Source organism: Suncus etruscus, chromosome 12, assembly GCF_024139225.1.
Source record: "Suncus etruscus isolate mSunEtr1 chromosome 12, mSunEtr1.pri.cur, whole genome shotgun sequence".
Classification (NCBI taxonomy): domain Eukaryota; kingdom Metazoa; phylum Chordata; class Mammalia; order Eulipotyphla; family Soricidae; genus Suncus; species Suncus etruscus.
This window is the reverse complement of record NC_064859.1, coordinates 75,274,536-75,293,385: the sequence shown is the minus strand read 5'-3', so window position 1 is coordinate 75,293,385 and position 18,850 is coordinate 75,274,536. Positions and strand designations below refer to the sequence as shown.

General features: G+C 50.1%; 1 protein-coding gene across 2 annotated transcripts in view; it reads right to left on the bottom strand.

The window, feature by feature from the left end:
- Positions 1 to 14,342, bottom strand: part of HPCAL1 (hippocalcin like 1) — a 230,905-nt gene extending 216,563 nt beyond the window's left edge. For both annotated transcript variants that reach the window (XM_049784547.1, XM_049784546.1), the window contains exon 1: positions 14,331 to 14,342. The gene's annotated coding sequence lies outside the window, so the exon portion shown is untranslated. The remainder of the gene's footprint in view (positions 1 to 14,330) is intronic.
- Positions 14,343 to 18,850: the final 4,508 nt, after the last annotated feature.

The window sequence follows — 18,850 nt, the reverse complement described above, 5'->3', positions numbered from 1 at the left end:
AATGTTTCTCTCAACAGGTCATTATAAAAAATTAGGGATGGGATTACAAAAGTTCAAAAATAATCAAATAGGAAATGAGAAACAGCAGCCTTATAAGCAGTAAGGTTATCCTTTATTATCCTTGGCAAAGGACCTACTACTGCACACACATTTGGAAAATAGAAGGAAAAGCAGAAGCAATCTGAGAGATAAAGGCAGGAGCAGGAGGTAGAAATCTTATTAAATAGCCAAGGTTAATATTGTAGGAGCTAGGAAATCTTTTGTATCAAGAAACATAATATGGGCCTGAGAGATAGCATGGAGGTAAGGTGTTTGCCTTTCATGCAGAAGGACAGTGGTTTGAATCCCGGCATCCCATATGGTCCCCTGAGCCTGCCAGGAGCGATTTCTGAGCGTGGAGCCAGGAGTGACCCCTGAGACTGCTGGGTGTGACCCAAAAACCAAAAAGAAAAAAAAAAAAAAACACAGCGATCAGATTCTGATCATAAACAGGTCCTGCCCTCTGCCATGATAAAATATTTTTTGTACAGGTTGAAGTGACAGCACAGTGGTAGGGCATTTGCCTTATATGCAGCTGACCAGGGACAAACCCAGTTTTGCTCCCTGACATCCCATATGCTCTCTGAGTCTGCAAGGAATAATTTCTGAGCACAAAACCAGAAGTAACCCCTGAGCACTGCTGGGTGTGGCCCAAAATTAAAAAAAAAAGAATTGTTTCTTGTAATTTAGAACATTCTTCTTTATATATCACTTTATAGAGTTACTCAAAATTCATCTTAGATGAGATTAACAAACCCTAATGATGCATTATGATAAATTTCCATTAATTCAGATCATCACAAGTATGGAATGTATGGACTCCAGCCAGTCTGACTATAAAGAGAAAGTTTGCTAAGCAAATGAAATGGGTAAACAAGGTTATCACAGGAATGTGTTCTTGGGGTTCATTTTAAAAGCTTTTTCTTCCAATTGCAAAAGTAATGCAATTCCACAATTGGTAAAAATTCACAGTGTAGAAAAAAAAAAAAAAAGGCAGGAATGAGAAACCATTACGATCCCATCAGTCAACTGCGAGCATCAATTTCAATTTATTTCCTTCCTATCTATTTTCACTGACTTTCTCCTCTCCTTCCCAAACAGAAGTGGCATGAAATGGTCTAAATAGTTCTCTCTCTTGATAGCCCTTTGCTGAAGAGCAATATTTAAAATTATTTTTTTCAGGGCTGGAGCAACAGTACAATAGGAAGAGTGCTTGCATTGCATTCTGCCAACCAAGTTTGATCCCCAGCATCCTATATGGTCCCCCTAACACTGCCAGGAGTAATTCCTGAGTGCACACTAGGAGTAATCTCAATACAGCTGGGTAGAGAAAAAAAAAACAACCAATAACAAACTAACAAAAAATACTTCTTTCTAGGTGCTGTAGCAAATACCTGATAGCTTCCATATCTGGTCTCATTCCAAAGAATTCTTACTGATTCATTCAAAAGGCAAATTTGAGTGCAAATCCAGACAGTAGCTGCATTAATACACTTACTTCTGTCTGGAAAATAATATAATTGCTGTCTTCCACAATAATTCTGACATTCCTCACAATGCATCTGCCAGTTTCTTAGACAGCCAGTGGTCCGACCTCCCAGGGAAAACAAAAACAACATGTTCTGAGGAGGGCAACATCCTGTTAAGAGGCTTTTCTATGGAAAATGTCCTCCTTACGGAAGCTGGAAGCAGCTTCTAAGGGAGGGAAGCTCTGAGAACATAAGACAACTCCGTGGCTGCTTGGCAACCATCAGGTAGTGAGTTCAGACCCTTGTGCCACCCTTAGGGATTATCAGTCTTGCTATCTGTACTTTCCCACAAGAAGCATCCAGAAAATAGCTGAGTAGCTTAAAGTCCCAGCCACACCCAGAAAAGCCCACAAAAGATAGGAGAGGGGAGAAAAGATTCAGATCTAGAGTTCAGAACTCAGCCTTCATCAATTGCCCCCACCCCACTCCACTCCCCCTGCAAGGACTGGCCCTTGAAGAAGGATCTCCTTTGCATCATGAGATCCTGTTGTCTAAACCCGGATTCCTCTAAACCCGGAATCCAGTCACACAGTACCTTCCCAGCACAGGAACCTTGAAGCAACTTTCAAATGGACAGCCTGAAACAAGGATTATCTAGGTACTGTGGCAGCCTCTGGGCCTACCGCCTTCTGACTGCATATTTGTTCAACAACACAGCTTCTGAGTTACAGTGGCAGTTACTAAAGTATCTGAGTTTCTGAAGAGGTTCATTTTGTCCTGTCTCTCTTCTCTGTCTCTTTGTCACTCTGTCTCTGTCTCATTCTCTCTTTCAGGGTGGGAACAGTTAATTTAGCTCTGAAATATCTCTTCACTTTGCTTTACACTGTATATATCCTGATTCGGAAATATCTAAAACTCTTGGGGATCTTTTAAACAATGTCCCTGAAGTGTCCTGAGAATGACAAGTCACCTAGCCCTGAGTCACATCTGCCACGAGAGAACAGATAAAGAAAAAGAGGTGGCTGTGCCAAGTAAGGGAGAAATATTTACCTTGGACTTGGGGGTCTCTCCTCCACAGTGCAAAAACCTCCAAACCACAGTTTTGCAACATAACCAAGGTCTAAGACATTCACAGTCAGTGACAAGGCAGAAAACAGCATGCTTCACTGGTCTGCAGAACAAGCTCTAGCAAAAAGGTGTTAAGTGTTGATTTTTATTTTTCCTGGGAGGCGGTGTTGGTATTTAGAGCCACACCCTGAGATGCTTAAGGTTTTCTCCTGGCTCTGCACTCAGAAATTATTTTTGGCAGGCTCAGGGATCCATATGAGATGCTGAGGTTTGCTGTGTGCAAGGCAAGCACCTTACCTGCTGTACTATTGATCTGGTCCAAGGGTGTCAAATTTTAACTATTCCAAATCATCCGCTGTCCTACTGTGAGGAAAAGAAGGTGGTGGGTTAGCCACACACCTGAGTATTCCTTGAGTATTCCTTGTACTAGAAACAGTAATGGGGGAAGAGGGTGGATCAAGGGAACAGAGGAGAAATCCAAATTTACCTCCCTCAAGGAGGCAGATCAATATTGTAGCCAGTAGTGAGGGCAGCTGCTGACCTGTAAGAAAGAGGCTCAGCAGAAAGTCCAGCTTGAATTGGGGGGGGGGGAGGCAGGGGAACCCCAGCTCACTCCCAGCCCAAAGAACAAACAAAGTACCATTCACAAACTTGAGAAATAGAGCCAGTAAACTACATTTGTTGCTCAACCATTCATTTGGTCCCCTGGTGTCATATCTAAAAATAAAGGATAAGTAAAGCCAGGACAGGGACTTTCACTGCATCCTGAGGCCTAAAACCCAGACATCCAGAGAAGTAAGAATATTTTGAACCTATACAACACCCAATAATGGGGCAGGAAAGGGTTCCCATGGACAGGGGTGTCCACTCTCAGTGGGCTCTGGGTCACAGCATACCCACACAGCCCAAGAGCACAGGCTAACAGCAGCAGTGATCTTACAGCCTCCCTGAGAGACAGAACCCCAAAGTTGGGGCCTAAGTCAGAAGTATGGCTGGAAGGAACAGGAAACACTAGGCCTGTGTCTGCCTCTGCAGACAGATGAGCAAGGAGAAAGGCTCCCAGTGGGCAAATCACCAGCCGCTGGGTGCTCTCCCTCCGCTGCCCACAAGCCAAGTCCAAGACCAGCTGCACTCCCATAAGAGCAATGAGTCCTGGTGCAGACAATACCACAGGTCAGAGGGTCTTTTAATTTTTGTTTTTGTTTTGTTTTGTTTTGTTTTGTTTTGAGGGCCCACGCCCGGCGGCATGCAGGGGTGACTCCTGGCTCTGCACTCAGAAATCGCTCCTGGCAGGCTCGGGGGATCATATGGGATGCCAGAAATCAAATCCAGGTCTGCTCGGGTCAGCCATGTGTAAAGGCAAACACCCTACCTCTGTGCTATCACTATGGCCCAAGATGGAGGGTTTGCAATACTGGTTCCTATTCTGGGCTTTGGTGTGGAGAGATAAAAGAGAGGGTAGAAGCAAAGGAGCCAGACAGAGGGAGAGAGAGGAAGAGGGAGGGGAAGAAAAAGGAGAGAAGGGAGGGTGAGAAAGGAAGAGGAGAGAAGAGAGGGTGAGAAAGGAAGATGGAGTAAAGGAGGGAGGGGAAAGGGGGTGAAATAGGAGAGAAAAGGAGAGGGATGGGGAGAGGAGATAGAGGAAGGATGGAGGGAGAGATGGAGAAAGGAAGGAGTTAGAAGGGAGAGAGGAATGAAGGAGGAGGAAAGGAGGCAAAAGGAGAAAAGAGGGAAGGATGAATGAAGAGAGGGAGGGAGAAAAGGAATGGGGGAAGGAGGGAGAGATATAAAGGACATATGGAGAGAGGGAGAAAGGGAGAGAGGAGGGATAGAGGCAAGATTAAAGAGGAGGAGAGGAGGGAAGAGGGAAAGAGGAATGGAGGAAGGTTGAAGAAGGGATGCAAAGGAATGAGGAAAGATGGAGGGAGATATAAAGATAAGATAGAAAACAGGAGGAATGGGCCAAAGAGATAGCATGGAGGTAAGGTGTTTGCCTTGCATGCAGAAGGATGATGGTTCGAATCCCAGCATCCCATTTGGTCCCCCAAGCCTGCCGGGGGTGATTTCTGATCATAGAGCCAGGAGTAGCCCCTGAGCACTGCCAGGTGTGACCCAAAAACAAACAAACAGAAATAGAAGAAAGGAAGGAAGGAAGGAAGGAAGGGAGGGAGGGAGGGAGGGAGGGAGGGAGGGAGGGAGGGAGGGAGGGAGGGAGGGAGGGAGAGAGAGAGAGAGAGAGAGAGAGAAAGAAAGAAAGAAAGAAAGAAAGAAAGAAAGAAAGAAAGAAAGAAAGAAAGAAAGAAAGAAAGAAAGAAAGAAAGAAAGAAAGAAAGAAAGAAAGAAAGAAAGAAAGAAAGAAAGAAAGAAAGAAAGAAAGGGAAGGAATCAAGGGAGAGAAAGGAGGGAAGGTGGGATAAAGGAGAGGTGGAGGGAAAGATGGAAGAAAGAGGAAAAGAGAGGGGAGGGATGAAGAGGGGGAGGAAGGAATGAGAAGAAAAGGAGGGATGAAAAAAGGAAGGAAAAAATAAGAGGGAGAAGGAAAAAAGAAAAGGATGGAGGAAGGAGGGGGATCAAGGAGGGATAGAGAGGGTGGAGGAAAGGGGGCAGAGGGAAGGAGGAAGGAAGGAGGTAGACGAGGAGAGGAAGGAGGGGGGGCATCCATCAGCCCTGCCCCCCACAGCTTGTCTCAACCCCCTTGGAGCCAGTCTGAGCCCTCCTTCCTGGACATCCTGCATTGGAGTGATGCTCCAGCCACACACATAAATACAGAAAAATGTAAAACATTGGCAATGATTCCCTTCATGCCCAGGTGATGGATTCTGAGAGGTTGTCGCTCCCCTCCAGAAACAGATCACAGCAGACAAGAGTGACAGCAAGGGGGGTTGCTGCTGCCCACTGGCTTTCTGGAAAGGTCTGCAGAGTGCACGAGAAAGAAGCACAGACCCGAGCGTTTTGCTGCTGGAGAGAAAAAGGACTGCAAACAAACAAAAAAATAAAAGAAATTTCAAATGACTAATTAGATATTAAAGGACCTAGTGAAGCACATGCATTGTTTCTAGGTAACAACAGCTACCCCTCCTTGTTTGGGAGAAGCTGGGGTTTCCAGTTGTCACTTCATTTAAAAAAATGTCATTTTAATGTGTTTTATTTCTACTGTTCTTGTCTTTAAGAGCCTATAATTAAAATATTAGAATGTTGCAGCCAGATAGCTGTGCTCAGAATTACGATCCCACCTGTGCGCCCAGAACACCCCAACCCCCAGCCCCTGGCATGACAGGAAGTTGGCATCCAAATTTGGCGGATTCTCTCCAAGCATTCTGGGTGGGGCAGGGGAGAGGATAAGACCCAGGTCCCTGGCTGTCTCAGAAACATCTTTTGGGTCCCTTTGCATATGCCCAGGTGATAGAGAAAACACTTATAGCAGATTTGAGCTGGCACAATCCACAGGGCAGCTCTCCAAGGCTCCAACCACAGGGGCAACTGTACAGGGCTCTGACATCCATCTGGGTCAGGACTCAGACCTGCCACCAACAGCCCTGGGGAAGGGAAGACTCAGGGCAGAAAGCACCAAAAAAAAGGTCTTGACTCATCAGGAGCCCCGTCCGGAGAGCAACTACTTCTAGAACATGTCGGACACTCTCGTAGCCCTTGTGAGCACACATGGATGGGAAAAGTAGAGTCCAGCAAGCTAGCAAGCCAAAGCTGAACCCCAACATTCCTGCTCCTTCTTCTGGGTGATTTCTTTAGGGGGAAGAGGGTGAGGGCCACACAGTGGTGCTCAGGGGTTACTCCTGGCTATGCGCTCAGAAATCGCTCCTGGCAGGCTCGGGGAACCAGATGGGATGCTGGAGATCAAACCCAGGTCTGTCCTGGGCTGGCTGCATGCAAGGCAAACACCCTACCACTGTGCTATCACTCTGGGCTCTCTTCTGAGTATTTTATTATGTAAAATACAGTCTAACACCCCTAAATCTTCCAGAAAGAGAGAGCTTCTTTTTGCCTCCATTCCCTAGAGAGTTCTGTGTGAACACAGTAGCACACCCAGGTCTTCCTGCAGACGGAGGGTACACCTCTGGGTCTCAGCAACACCTCTCGTATAAGGAAAGGAGACCCTCCTCTGCTCTTTCAGATGAAAATGATGCAAGAAGGGGGCTGGGGACATAATACACAGGATAAGGCACTGGCCTTGCATGCAGCAGACCAAAGTTCTGTCCTCACCACCACACACAGTCTCCTTGAGCATCGCCAGGAATGATTCCCAAGCAGAATCAGGATTAAAGCCTGAGCATCACCAGGTGTGGCCTCCAAACTGAAACAAAGACTATGGAAAGGGAGAATCTCCCACAAGGTTCTGTGAGGCATGGAAGAGCACTCACTGTCTTTTTCCCAAAGGCCTTTCTCCATCTGTTCCATCTCCACCTCCGCCTGTGCCCACATTTCAGCAGAGTCACTTCCTCCTCCATGGTCAGCCAGACCCTGGGGCGAAGGATGAGGTGGCAGGAACCACTGGGCACCAGCCCCAGAAAGGGCATAGAGGAGCCCACATGGGTGATGGGGGTAGGACCTGCTTGTATTCTGGGTTCCTCCACTTCCTGCCAAGGGTTTGGGGCTCCCACTTTTACTCCAGGTAGAATTCCATTTCTTTTCCTTTTTTTTTTTTTTTTTTTTTTTTTTTTTTTTTTTTTTGAGACAGCGTTCAAGGGTTACTCCTGGCACTGTGCTTAGAAATCACTCCTGGATGGGCCCGGAGAGATAGCAAAGCGGCGTTTGCCTTGCAAGCAGCCAATCCAGAACCAAAGGTGGTTGGTTCGAATCCCGGTGTCCCATATGGTCCCCCGTGCCTACCAGGAGCTATTTCTGAGCAGACAGCCAGGAGTAACCCCTGAGCACTACTGGGTTGGCCCAAAAACCAAAAAGAAAAAAAAGAAAAAAAAAAGAAATCACTCCTGGCAGGCCCCACCGACCATAAGGGATGTCAGGGATTGAACCTGGGTCAGCCACATGAAGACATATGCCGTCCTGCTGTGCTATTGCTCTGGCCCCATGTAACCTCTATTTCTAAAACTAGCAGGTCCATACACTCACCTGCTTTTACTAAAACAAGAAGGTATGTGGCCAAGGCACCCCACACCAATGCCTACTTGTTCTTTCAATTCCCAGGTCCTGCTAGGCACCTCAGGGTTCACAAAAGGCCCCAGAAGGAAGCTGCTTTGCCTGGTCCAGTGCATGGAGTGTGACACTAGGTACCTAGGTAGGCTCAGTGCCTGGGGAAGGAAGAGGGGCTGGGCTGGGAAGACTCACTAGCTACATTCCAGAGCTCATCACGCTGTAGAGACAAGTACCCAGGATCTGTGCGGCACCAACTCTACTGAAAGAGACCAGGCACAAGGGGCTGGAGAGATAGCATGGAGGTAAGGCATTTGCCTTGCATGCAGAAGGTCCGTGGTTTGAATCCCGGCATCTCATATGGCGCCCCCTGACCCTCCAGAAGTAATTTCTGAGCATAGAGCCAGTAAAAACACGAGAGAGAGAGAGAGAGAGAGAGAGAGAGAGAGAGAGAGAGAGAGAGAGAGAGAGAGAGAGAGAGAGAGAGAGAGAGAAGACCAGGTACAAGAAATCACCAGAAAGGCTTCTGGGAGATGCCGAGTCAAATCTTTAACCATAGTGGGAAAGAGGCCAAACTTTGTGCTGTGCATGGAGCATGCAGGGGGTTCTGGGGATAAAATCTGCTGCTTCAGTCCTACAAGGCAAATGCTCTACCACTGAGCTCGATCCAGAACCATTCACTTGAAATGGCTGTGAATCACAATGAGTAAATTATATAGCCATAAACTATTAATGAAAAATTCTAATTGGGGATTTGGGGAAATCAAAGGTCTAATTTCAATCCCTATCATTTTAGGGCCCCCTTCAGTATCCTCAGGTTTGGCTCAGAGCATTGCCAGCAAAACATCCACCAGGCATGGCCTGGAGACCATAAATAAACACCTCTGCGGAGGGTCCTTCCAGCATTGTTTTTGCTTTGTTTTCTTTTGTTCTGGGGTCACACCCATCGGTGCTCAGGAAGCATTCCTGGCAGTGCTTGAGGGATCATATGGGGTGCCTGAGATCTAACCTGGGTCAGGCTAGTGCAAAGCAAAAGCCTTACCTGCTTTGCTATCCTCTCCAGGCTCCTCCTTATAGCAATTTTTATAAAGACACACAATTCAACAGAACAAGAGGTATGAGTAAGAGGGAAGAGGGCCCTGAATAGCAGCCCCCCCACCTCCCACCTCACTCTCATGGAGACCCTGCCGGACATTCCCCTGCATGCCCACCCCCTCCAGGCAATCATCCTAGGTCAGTTTTAGCAGATTCCTCCTTGGCACCCTGGCCCCAGCCCCACACAAGCAATCAGCTCCAGAGTGCAAGTCCAGCTTCAAGGCTTCACCTTCTTCTCCACAGACCAAGATCAAGTTCCTAGGGGGCAGGGAGGGCAGGGAGTCCAGCCAGGAGCCAGCACACAGGAGGTGCTCAGAACAATTCCAGAGGAAGAAGGAAGAGGGGTGGAGGGTAAGTCTGGTTTAAACATTGACATAGCGGGACTCAAGAGGGCTCCTCAGGGAGCAGCCAGGAGACAGGCAGCCACAGGCCACAGGCCACAGGGTGGAGATAGAAGAGACACTCAGGGCTCATGAGGCCCCAGCTATAACCAAAAGACACAGCTGGCAGCAGGGTCAGCCAGAATGAGGGGAGATCTAGGCCCCGTTTTTAGGGCTCACACACAGTCCTGGGACGTAGCGGTGGGTGTGAGGCTAGGGCAGAGCATACTTAGAGGGGATTTGGCCAAGGGAGATGGGGACTAGAAGCCTGAGGAGTTTCCCGAGAAGGGTGCCAAGCACCCCCAAAGCCTTCTTCTTGTCTTCAGGCTCATGAAAGTGTGAATCATGGAAAAGAGTTGAACCATGCCGAGTATTCCTCAGCCAAGGTCGGGGACCCGCTGCTCCCTTCTCAGAGAACATTTCTGGGCTGATGCCAACACCCACCACAACTCTAGATTCCAGCAATGGAAAAGGAACAAATGCCTAGAAAACGTGACCTCAGGATGAAGGCTCGAGGAGGCTTGCACCTGGCTTACAAAGGAAAGGAAAGAGCTCACGAAGGAAGCATCTTTCCTGCCCTCCTGAAGCCAGAAGCCAGCTGAGAGCTCTAAAAAGGTCTTTCGTTAGTCATGCCTCATAAACTCGGAGATATGAAGCTTTGCCTTTGAAATTCAATTTTACTTGAAACAACATGGCCGAGGTAAGGCTCTCTAAAGGATTTACTGTGCTTTTTAGATGATGCCAAAAAATATTTTTTTTTCAAAGACTTGCATTTTGCTCTCATCAGTGCCTAAGAAATGTTCCACCTGTCAAACTGTATTGATCACTTGAAGTTCCATTAAAACCCAGGCACCAAATTCCATTCACTGTGTGTGCATGAATGTATGTACGCACACATGTGAGTGTGCGTGTGTGTGCATGAATGTGTGTGTATGCAAGCATGCATGTGTTTGTGCTAAGAAAGAAACATTCTTCCTCCCCCTCATGAGACAAGGGACATTGAGAGAGTCCCTAACAGAGAGGCTTCCATGCTCCAATGTCTCCTAGACAATTACCTTCTGTCATCCCCTGGTTAGAAATTCAACCCAAAGGGAAAAAAAAGGACAAGAGGAGCCAGATGAGATGCGTAGCCGAGGAGCGGGCATGAAAACAGTAACAAAATCCAGTGAGACTGGGAGAATGATGCGTCCCAGTCCCCACGCAGAGCATGATTGAAGTCGACAAGTGCCCTTCCTCCCCCAAGCACAGTGACATTAGGTGCTACAAAAGAAACATACACAGTTGTGTCTCCCCCACCTCCCATCAAGTCTGGGCTGGCAACTCCTAAATTGGAAGCACTCTCCCACAACCAACAAGCCTGGTTTCAGGCTTGCTGGAAGACTAAGTTCTAACACAAACTTGATCCCAGTCTAGATAAAATGTTAGCTGCCAACCCACTGGCTCGGGTGCCAAATACACTCTGGAGCTGTTTATTAGTTTCTACCTTAGCACTGGTTCATCGGAGACTCTGGCATCTCACCTCTTAGGATGCAGCAAGACAAGGCCTTAGAGTGTTTGGGCAAAGAAGTAAAGGGTAGTAGATAGACAGACAGCTCTAATGCAAGACACTTTGGAGGGGTTTTATTTGGGGGCCACATCCAGTGATGCTTGGCTGATATTCCTGGCTCTGCATGCAGGAATCAGTCCTGGTGATGCTCAGGGACCATATGGAATGCTGGGAATCGAACAATGGTTGGCCATGTGCAAGGCGGGCGCTGTGCTATCTCTTCAGCCTCTGATGCACGACAGTTAACAGGGTATCTTCTGCCAATGTCACTCCCTGGAACAGGGGGTATGGTGCCCTGAAGGCAGGCCTTCTGCCTCACCAGGTGAAACCACACAGCAGCTCCGGGGAGAACTGGCATTCCAAGGGCAAGAGGCTGTGCACCAACAGGGAACGACTCGACTCAGAGAAGCCTGAACTTTTAATGCCACGTAACCCAGAGGTCAGACAGAAAGAAGTAGAAGCTCTTTTAGAAGGAATATGTTTGGGCTTTCTTCTTCCTCTGACACCTCTCACTGGGAGGGCAGATTGAAAATGAATGGATAGGATAGATCTTTCACGAGAGCTTTTGCCAAATCTCTGTTCTTCTGGGGATTTGACTTGTTCTCATTTCAGCTGCACAAGGAAGGATGCTCCAAACATCCAATTCTCTATACCAAGTCTCCCAAATCTTTATTAAATATCTATATCTGGGCCGGAGAGATAACACAGTGGTAGGGTATTTGCCTTGCATGCGGCCGACCCGGGATTTGGATTCCTGGCATCCCATATGGTCCCCTGAGCTTGCCAGGAGTGATTTCTGAGCACAGAGCCAGGGGTAACCTCTGAGCATCACCAGGTGTGGCCCAAAAACAATCAATTAATAAATAAAATAAATAAATTGCTTAAATATCTATATCTTCATTTGTCATGTTTCACAGAGCTCAGTAAATAAAATATTATATAAATTTAAAAAATGTATATCTTCATGCCAACACAGAGAGAGAGAAAAGAGAGAGAGAGAGAGAGAGAGAGAGAGAGAGAGAGAGAGAGAGAGGCCCTGAGGCCGAAGCAGTAGCGTAGTGGTAGGGCATTTGCCTTGCATGCGGCTGATCTAGAAAGGACCTCAGTTGGATCCCCAATGTTCCATATGGTCTTTCAAAGCCAGGGGCAATTTCTGAGCACCTAACCAGGAGTAGCCCCTGAGTGTCACAGGGTGTGACTCCCAAAAAAAACAAAAACAAAAACAAAAAATTATTAAAGAGAGAGGGGGGGTCCTGGAAAGCTGGCAAGTCCGGAATAAAGCACCATATAGTCCCAGGACAGGCGAGGGGGAAAGCCAGGGCCCTTGTGCTGGCACATGATCCAATAAAGAGCTCAGTACTTAAGAGCTCAGTAATTACAGGCACTTTCAAAAGTGAAACAGAAATAGATCTAGGGCCAAAATGCTGGTTTGCTTGAGCAGACAAAGGACCTCTTTTTAACTTGAAAACAAAACAAAACAAAAACAAAAACAAACAACACCCCAAAAAAGCCAGCTAGCTTTTTTGATCTGTCTTTGAATCTGAAAAAAACAGACTAATTTTATTTTCCCACTGTTATTACTGAATCTGATTATGGGGAAGAGAATAGGATTTGGGAGTATAATAAACCCTTCTCTCCACTGGGACCAAAAAAAAAATCATTTTCTGAAACAAACGAAAAAAAAAAAAAAAGGTTGCAATCTTTAAGTGCACCGCTGACACCAAATCAGGATGGAGAAGTTGCTCATTCAGGTTCCCTGGCCTGCCATTCCCCCCACCCTATTTCGGGGTTTCATTCTTAGTGAAAGATAAACTACAGCACCAATCCAAAGGCAGCTAGCTCTCCTCCTATGTCTGCTCCAGTGTCAACAGCACCTGCAGTGGGTCCCGATCCCCAGAGAAAACAAGCAGCAGTGCACCTGCCAACCAAATGCATTTTGCCCCCTGCCCTACCCACCCATGCCTGCCCTGCCCGTTCCATGCCAGCTCATCTGCAGCCACCACACAAGTCTCCTGCTCTCTTGGGGAAAAAAGCTATTTGCTTTTCCAACTAGGTAGGGTTCTGAGAGGGTGGGGGAAATAAAAAACCCACAGCGACAACACGGTGGAAAGAATCACTGGTTCTGGCAAGGATGCGGGGCATCCCTGGCCAGCTCACCAGGCTGGGTCATAGCCAAGGAGCCCTGGCAAGGCTGGCAGGACTCTCCCAGACGGGCAAAGAGAATCGTGATGCGTGATCCACTGCGGTTCACCAGTTAGAGACAGGCTACAAAGCAGAATCATGTCCAAAGGAGAAGCGGGAAGGCATCCAGCTGACCCATAGCGAGGAATGGGGGTGGCAAGAGGGGGTGCTCCAATGAACAAACCCTCGACTCTAGAGACAAGATGTGTGAGTGGGGGTTGAATCTGGCCAAAATATCAGTGGTCTCCACCCAAAGTGCCACTTTCACAAGCTGAAACTGGTGTGTTCCAGAATGGCATGCCCCCTCTCTCCATCCCCTGGGACCAGGCACTTGTTGAACAAAAGGGCTTTCATCTCCAGCAGCAGCCGCAGCCTTCCACCAGGAGGGGGGACCCCAGAGCTGGCAGGCCTGGGGGAGAAGGGAGAAGGGTGCCTAGTACAGGGTGCACATCCCACTTTACGCACTCACTCCAGCACTCCCCCAGGCGGTGCCACCTTACAGCCTTAAACTTTCTCCCATCTCTGCGCGTCTTGGGGAAGTTGGGGCGACGACAGAGAGGCACCGAATGCATCTGGTGGGGGGGGGGGGAGAGCAAGTGGGGGTGGAGATGCAAGCGTCCCTCCCCTCCGAAGATGCCCAGATGCACCAACTATGTGGCCCAGGCAGTGGGTCAAGCTGCTATCTTTAGTGCGTTCCCGTTTTTTAACTGTCACGACAGTCCCAGAAGGGAGGAAAACCAAAAAAAAAAAAAAAAATGTCCCCGTTTGGTGGCCAGCAGGCAGGCAGGCAGGCAGGTTGGAGGCGGAGTGTCGGGTCCGAATATTGGAGATGCCCAATGCGCTCCGGAGACTCCGGGGAGGTGCGCGCGGGGCTCGCCGCGGTCCCCACGGAAAAAGAGGGGGTGGCCGCCCCAGATCGGGCCGGAAAATAGGAAAACAGGGGCGCCCCACGTGGATCGCGCGGACCTGTCCCCCATCCACCCGGGCGGGCCAGATGCGGGAGGAAAGGAGGGACGGGCCACGCCCGCACTCCGCACCCTGCGGGGTGCACTCGGCGGTCCCCTGGGCCTCGGGGTGCTCCCATCTGCAAAGGACCCTACGAAGGGGACCCTACGGGGACCTGGGATCCACGCACCCACGCCCTGCACTCCGACACCCGCAGCAGCTCCGCACGCACGACCCCCACCCACCCGCACGGAATCGATCGGAGGGGTTTGCACCCCAAAACACGGCACCCCGACATCCCCCAGACGGGACGGTCCGAGCCTCCCCGAAATGGACACCACGCCGTCGTCCTCGGTCACGCACAACTCCACCGCACCCCGGCACCCCGATACACCGACACTCGCTCCCTCGCACGCCAGCAAAGCAGCCAAGCAAAGCCCGATCGCAGCGCAGCGGCGCGGCGCAGCGCACGCCCCGCAAGCCGGCCCGATCCCGCCTTACCTGGTGCAGCGCGCAGGACGCCGATCGGTCGAGCAGCCGGGCTCAAGTTGCGCGCGGTCCGGTCCCGCACCCGGCGAGGGGACGAGGCCGGGCAGAGGGGGGCTCAACTAGGAGCGCGGGCCTCGGTGCGCCCGCAGCCCACGCGCGATCTCAGCGCTCATCGCCGCCCAGGAGGACAAAAGGAAGCCGGCGAGCGAGGGGAGGGCGCCCGCCCGCGCGTCCGATCGTCCCGCGCGATCCTCCACCCGCAACCGCTGCCGCCGCCGCCGCCGCCTGCCAGCTCCGGGAAGGAAGAGACGCGAGGGCGTGGCCTGGAGGCGGGAGTGGGCGGGGCCTATATGGGCGGGGCGTGGTCTGAAGGTGGGCGGGGCGGACACTAGAGACTCTGCCACTCGCTCGGCTCGACCACGCCCATCACGCAAGGCCACGCCTACTCCTTGGCCACGCCCCCGTCTCCCAACCCCTTAGGTGCTTCCGAGGCCTTGGCCTACAGTGAGTATTGTAGGTTACCGCCTCCCTAACCCTTGGCCTCCCTCCGCGGCCCGGGAGGCGGCGCCCCGCAGGCGAGCACTCACTCACTCTCTCCGCCTCCGCCTCCCCAGTCCTCTTCTGCAGGAAGTGCGGCCTGGGTGGCCCAGACGGGAAGAAAAGAAAGTCTGGCCTGAGTTCCAGATCTTCCCTCCACCCTGGTCGCCTGAGTGAGCCCTGCCTGGGATCGAACCCAGTGAGTGCACTGCAAGGAGGGATCTGAGCCTGGGATCTGACTTTCTTTGCTAACTCATTATATTTTTGTTTTGTTTTGTTTTGGTTTTTTTTTTTGGGGGGGGTCACACTGCAGTGCTCAGGGGTTCCTGCTGGCTCTAAGTTCAGAAATTGCTCCTGGCAAGCTCAAGGGGACCATATGGGATGCCGGGATTCGAACCAACGTCTTTCTGCATGCAAGGCAAACGCCTTACCTCCATGCTATCTCTCCGGCCCCATGCTAACACATTATTATTAGAAGGCCTTGGCCTCGGTTTCCCCAGCTGTTAAAAGGGGTGGGAAGAGGAGAGCACTCCTGCAGATCCTTTCTTTTGTTCCTGACATGCTCAGTTGAGTTTTCCCTCTGTGTCACCAAGAATCTTCTTGGCTGACCTCTTTCAGCACTGGTTCCTGCTGCTGCTAACTGGGGAGGTGGGAAGGGGTCACTCCCAAGGGTGAACCCTTGCTAGGGAGGGTAAGGTGCAGGGACTACTGGATCTCCCAGAACCCCCCGAGATTGTCTTTTCTGAGAGTCTGGGCTCAGGAGAGCAAATAGATAGACACGCACCCCACCACCACCCACCCCAAACATTGGAAAGGTAACCACAGAAACAGCCATAAATGTGGAGCTGGGCCTTAGCATTAGGCTGAGACAAACTGTCTTTCTGGCGTCTCTAGGGGAAATCTCAAATCCTCCTCCACAAAAAACACCCTGAGTGAGTGAACTCCCACCACACAGCAGCAGAGAGAACAGGTGATGGATTCCTGGGTGGGGGGTGGGGGACAGAAGGACCAATAGGGAACCTGCAGGCTAGGTGGTCTAAGCCTAGACCCTTCCCACTCCTCCTGCCAAGGGCAACCTCACAACCCCACACATACACACAGAGTTGGTCCCGTCATGGATTCTGCTGCAAGGAGCAGAATGAGGTGCGAGGGGCCAGAGAGATAGCATGGAGGTAGGGGGCATTTGCCTTGCATGCAGAAGGACATCGGTTCGAATCCCGACATCCCATATGACCCCCCCCCCCCCCGAGCCTTCCAGGAGTGATTCTGAACGTAGAGCCAGGAGTAACCCCTGAGTGCTGCCGGTGTGACCCCCCGCCAAAAAAAAAAAAAAAAAAAAAAAAAAGAATGTGTGCAAGGGGAGAGATAGCACAGCCAGTATGACTGTCTTGCACTCAGCCAACCTAGGCCTGATCCCCAGGAATCAATTAAATATGGTCCCCGGAGCACCACTAGGCATGATTCCTGAGTGCAGAACCAGAAGTGATCCCTGGGTGTTGCCAGGTGTGGCCCAAAACAAATAAACAAAACAAAACAAAAAAAAAGGAATTAGCTACAGATCCCAGTGTAAAATCACCCCACAAGCGTATTTCCAACCCTGGGTGAACAAGTCTGAATCAGGGTCACGCATGAAATAATCCAAACCAGGCTGAGGGTAAAACACGTCTAATCTGGCAATCTTCTACCTCATATGGAGAGCCAGCTGCCAGCCAGAACTGTCATTTTTATTGAGTACAGAGACCACCCCCAGCTGAGGGAGTAGACAGAGTAAGGGCAAATAGCTCAGGCTATCCTGAGCCTGTCCAGCCCAGGTTTACATATAAGACAGTCTCTGTTTTGGGGTAAAATCAAGTTGTAAACAAACAGAAACAAAGAAACCAAGAATGATCTTTGTTTTGGATAAAGCAGGGTATAATCTAACACCCCAGTAACACATATGGCCAACTAGGAGTGATCCCTGAGCACAGATATTTATTTAGAAGCACCACTGGTTGTAGCCCCCCAAAAAGATTGATTTATAACCCCCAAACCAGGCTTCAGGATGTTGCCCAGAGCCAGCCTGGATCCAGGGCATCCTCTTTTCTTCCCCACAGGGCTCAGCACCCCTGAGCTTTGCAGGAGCTTCCTGTTGCACATTCACTGCAGGGCTGCAAGGGGTGGGGTTACAAGTGGGGAACCCTGAGTCAAACACCCCACCCAGGTCTTCCGGCCAAGTGACTTCAGATCCTCGGTCACTTGAGTTGCATGCCAATATAGCTCAGAGGGCCAGGGGAGGCATGTCCAAGGTATTCAGAACTCCCAGTAACTTTCCTCCTCGCATCCCCATCCCTGACCTTTTGGGTTCCCCAAGTTTCAATCAGCCCCACAGAGTTCTTTCAATAACCAGAGGAGGGAGGTGGGGAATCCTGTCCCTAGGAGCCAGGCCCAGAGCAGGCATGTTTCTGCTCATCATTACTGGCCAGAAGCAGACCTCAATCCCATCTGGATGCCGGGGCTCTGGGAATCAGTGTCCCCACATGCCAGGAGAGAGCAGTTCCTTTGGTAAGTTTGTCACTGTGTTGCTATTACACACACCAGCGCTCTTCTCTGATGCCTGGTCTCGAGGCAACAGCTGTCCACACAGAACACAGTAATCACCGTTATCCCTGCCTGAGCCACGAGCTGCTGCTGAGTATCAGCTCCAGGGTGACAGGCCTCCTCCCAGAGGACTTGACCAAGTCATGGGCCTTGAAAAATAAGGAGAGTCGGGACTGGCGTGGTGACGCAGCAGTAGGACGTTTGCCTTGCACGCAGCTGACCCAGGATGGACCTAGGTACGATCCCTGGTGCCCCATATGGTCCCCTGAGCCAGGAGCAATTTCTGAGCGCATAGCCAGGAATAACCCCTGAGAGTCACTGGATGTGGGCCAAAAATCCAAAAGAAAAAAGAAAAATAAGGAGAGAGCGCTAGGGAGTAAGGCACTCCATAGAGTCCTGGCACTGCATAGAGTCCCCCAAACACTGCCAGGAGTGAACCCTGACTCAGAGCACCATTGAATATAACCCAACACTACCCCCCCCCCAGATAATGTGAAAGCAGGGAGACCCCAACAAGAGTAGGGCAGAGGTTGAGACAATTTGGAAAAGTAATCTGACTGACATATTCTTGAACCCACCTGCCTATGGGATCCTCCTGTGGGCCCCTCCTGAGGACCTTGTTGCCTGTACCCATGAAAATCACGAAGCCCAACTCCCCTTTTCTTCCAACAAACCTGGAAAGAACTGATCCCTCCCACAGCCCTGGAGAGTGCAGCTCTGGGGGCCCTCCCACTCCCTGCATTTCTCCCTTCTGGAAGCTTCTGAAAAAGGTAAGTATCCCCTCTCCCCCAATGTGAGATATAGCCCAGTCTCTTCCTCTGTGTCTATTGTTCCTACAAGACAAGCCCATCATGGGAAACCTGGGGAGGTCATACAGGATTTGATGAACACACTCCCTTAAATTATAAAAACCAGAGCACCTCAGATGGTGAAGTCAGGGGGTATCCTATTCCTTTCTGGGGGCTGCAGTTAGGAAGTGCCACAAGCAGGGGGGCATTGAGCTAGAGAAAAACCACAGAAACATGTGGTCTCAACTCTGGAGGCCAAAGTTCAAAATCAACTTGTCAGAGGGCTGGCTTCTTCCGAGAACTGAGTGGGGATCCCAGCCCCCATTTTTGTAGCCTTGGGTATGGCTTGACAACTCTCTTCTCCCTGTCCCCACATCTTCCGTCTCCATTTGTATCTCTGTGTCCCAAACTTCCCTTTTTGTGAGGAAACCAGTCATACTGGAACAGAGCCCACCCTGCTTAGCTGCAAAGATGCCATTTTCTTTTTTGTCTGTTTCGTTTTGGTTTTGGGACACACCTGGCAGTGATCAGGGGTTACTCCTGGCTCTGTGCTCAGAAATTGTTCCTGGCAGGCTCAGGAGACAATATAGGATGCCAGGGATTGAACCTGGGTCTATCCTGGGTCAGCTG